We start from the raw sequence: 3,864 nt of genomic DNA on the forward strand, positions 1-3,864 counted from the left end.
CCTGAGCTATGTTATGTTTCTTATACGTTGTGCAGTGCATATGGGCGTGTGCCAGTGCCAGTGCCTACATACATGGACGATTTGCTGAGGCTATGTTTCTGGACATGGTCAAATGATACACAAGGCTGAACTCTATTTTCATGTTAAAAAGTTCAATTTCATGTCATTGGAAAGGTGAGAATTCTGAAGTATGTGGCCTTGCTGGGTTTCCGTAGTTTGGTAGGGCTGAAATTCCTCATTGATTGACGATTGAAGTGTTATGACTATTGTTTCATGTTAAGCCAATATTGCGTATCAGCATTTACTAATTAAAGATTGTGAATTTGATACAGACTTGTATATATATATATATATAGTCTATTGGATGCCCTGTGTATGGAATAAGCCCTTCCATACCCGAGCCAACCCGTCGGACCCGACCTTTTCCATTCGGTTTTTTTTTGCCGTCGGTTTTTCCCCACCTCCCCGTCCACAGCTCGCATCACAATACATCGTGCCCCCATCCATGATCCTCCGACCCGTACTCCCGCCGGCGATCCTACGGTGATGCGCCGGGCGCCGCTCTCCCGTGCCTTGTTGCGCCGCCCTCCCCCGTGCCTTCCTGCTTCGCCGGCTATCGTCCCGCCCCTGCAACACCCTGCTCTGCCGGACCCTGCGCCGCCGGCTGCCATAGGCGGGCTTCCCGTCGGTGACCAGGTCCGCACCCTCCACCGGACGGGGTTCCTCACCATCGGTGCCGCCCACTCCTTCCTCCGCTGCGGTGGTGCGGAGGGCAGCTTCGGCGAGCTCGCACGGCATCCGCGACGGCAGGTCATCTCCCCCAATCTAGGCGCTCCCCGCTCCCCCAATCCAGGCGCTTCCCTCCCCCGACGCTCCACCCAATCCCGGGGCCGCACCTCCACCCTCCCGACGCCGCTATCCTCCCGGCGATGCACCCTCATCCCGATGGACTTCTTCACGACCCAGGCCTCCTCCCCCTGCTTTCTCCGCTTCGGTGTTGCAAAGGTGCGGCGAGCTCGCGCAGCATCCGTTGCGGCCTCCGGCAAGCTCCTCGAGCGGCGGCCCCTGCGGCTTTTCCGAGCTCTTGGCACCTCCTGAGCTTGAACGGGCTCCTCCTCTGCAGCACAGACCTCCATAAGAACGCCATCGGAGACAGCCCAATCCTCATCCCCAAAGTTGGATTGGTGTCCGCCGGCCGATCTATGCAATCTGTTCTGAGATTGCCTCCACCGTGCCTGCAGGAGTTCCTAGTGATTTGGTGAATCGCCCCCTCATCTAAACCAGCGGAGGTAAGCTAAGCACTCACGTTCAATCTGGTGATGATTTTTAGCCTACTTTTAATTGTTTGCCTATCCGTGTTGCACTGTGAATTTCTCTTGTAGCAAAATCTTCTGAACGATGCCTTCATGAAAATCTCGTAGCCTTGTTTGATTCATTCCAAGTTAGATAGCCGCAGATGGCAAATGGTCTACATTTTAATATATTTTTGCTACAGGGATGTCACTACCACATGTAGCAGATGGTCCATGTTTTCATATATATATTTTGCTACAGGGAGGTCACTCCTTAGGTGCTTGACTGTATTGAATTTTGTACCAAATATTCAGAAACACACTTTAAAAATTCACTTCCGCAATTGATATGTTACTATAAATTTTTGTCTAGTAACTCATGTTGTAAATTAACCATATAATTTACTAATTTTTTCAACATTATGTCGATTCCACCATATTATAGTCAGCGAGTTACGGCAATCATCACTTTGTTGATGTAGGTCTTGACAGATAAATTAGGTTGTGGATTTACGCCTGAGCACTTTCTTTCTAGTAAATCACAGTAAAAAAATCGGGATGGAGATTTCTACTTATACTAACAATGCTCACGCCTGTGATTCGCTCAGTGTTACAGCAAGCAAACTGGCTAGGGCATTCTGATTTCCACTTTTTGGTTAATTGATTAGCAGTGTCATTGGCTTATCTGTGAAAATGACCTAGGAATTCCAATAATAATTACAGGATAACATAGATTAGTATAGTCTTCATTGGTGGAGATATTTTGCAGGAGAATGTTATTTCCCTTCTCATTAGATTTATTGGTTCACGTACACCGGCGCTGCGCTCGCTTGGGGTGCGCTCGCGTGGGTGACGGCGGCTGGCTCGGGTATGGAATAGTTATTCCATACCCAGGGTAGAGATTAGCCCTGTCATATATATATATATATATATAGTACCAAAATAAATACACCATCAATAAATATTTCATGGTGGGTTTTAATGAACACTAATTGGGTGATGGAAGTGTCGGTGCCTTTTCTATAAATTTGATCAAAGTTAAAGAAGTTTGATCGAGTAAAAAATTAAAGTGAACTATAGTTTTGAATTTTGATTGAATATTGTAGCATATTTTGGATTGTTCTAGTAGTAAACATTTATTGTTCCGTAGGATATCTTGTTGTGTTCCAGTAATGAAAAATCACTTTCAATAGATTATTTGGATTGTTCAACAGTAAATATATTAAAAGGGCCATATCAGAAATTTTCTCTAAAAGTTACTATTTTCATGTAATATTTGATTGCTCAACTGTGAAAGTCCATTATGCATTGTAGATTTTTAGTGTTCTGCTAAAAATTTATCATTATATGGTATAGTATTGTTTTAGTAGTGGAAAAATGGTTGTCCAGAAGGGTATTTGTAATTGTTCTACCGGTGGAATTTTATTGTTCCATATCTTATTATTTTATTATCACACGTTTCGGATTGTTTTTTTTTAGATACACGTTTCGGATTGTTAAAGCAGATGAAAGAAAAGAAGTTGAACTGGGCCGTTGTTTTTCGTTTTCTGCTTGTGGTGCCGATCGACCCGTACTGGCTGCTTCCCGGGCCGCCCGCTCCCCTTTGATGCCGACTTCATGCCCACATTGGAGCCCAACGCGTGTAGGTGTCTGCTCAAAAAAAAAAACGCGTGTAGGTGTGCGATACTGTTTTGCGACTCATCGCCACGGTGGTGCCTCCTCCTTCACGTCGCATTCGCGGCTGTGCCTACGAGGCCGAGCGCAACGGGTAGCCCCGGCGCGCCATCGGGCCTCGGCTTCAGCCATATGGTCGCACCGCAGCATGCAGCAGCGAGCCGAGCCCGCATTCCCGGCATTCCCCGTGCCCACGAGCTCCTGCTCGCTGATTAGGACGGAGAGGAGGTGGCCGTCAGCGCGTACCCTTACCGGACGGGAAGGGCGTGGTCATGAGCGCGGGCGCTCGTGTCGCTATGGTTTCCATATTCACTGCTTCAAAGGGGATGATTCGTAGTCGCAGATGCCGCTACTGCAGTATCTGGAGCAAGTGCTAGACGAACAGCCGTGGAGCGTCGGCAGCCCGGCACGGCGGACTGCAGCGGCACCGCCGAGCACGACGTCCCTAGGGTTCGCCACGTCCAGGAGCACCTCCGCCCCGTAAGCCAGCTGCCGCGCGTGCGCGCGCGCCATACCTCCAGCTTCCCACGACCACCAGACGCGTGGCCACTGCTCTGTTCCATGGCTGCAGGCTTCACGAGTCGCAAGCGTCGTTTCATGGTCCATGGAGGAACCTGGATGAACAAATTAATGCTTGGTTATTGTCGATTTCAGTACATAGATGAACACCACGGGCACACAGCAAACTCAACACCGTGTTCCGAGCGTAGGTGTAGCAGCCTAGGCTCTCTAGCCTTGATCTAGATCAGGTCGGCCATGAGCCTGAACTCCTCCACGGTGATGACGCCGTCGCCGTCCAGGCAGTCGAAGATGACCGCAAAGTCATCAGCGCTGGGCGCACCCGCGACGCCAGGTGCCCTGAGCCCTGGCGATCTGGCGAGCTCGTCTCATCCCCGCC

Source organism: Panicum virgatum, chromosome 1K (assembly GCF_016808335.1).
Source record: "Panicum virgatum strain AP13 chromosome 1K, P.virgatum_v5, whole genome shotgun sequence".
Taxonomy (NCBI): Eukaryota; Viridiplantae; Streptophyta; class Magnoliopsida; order Poales; family Poaceae; genus Panicum; species Panicum virgatum.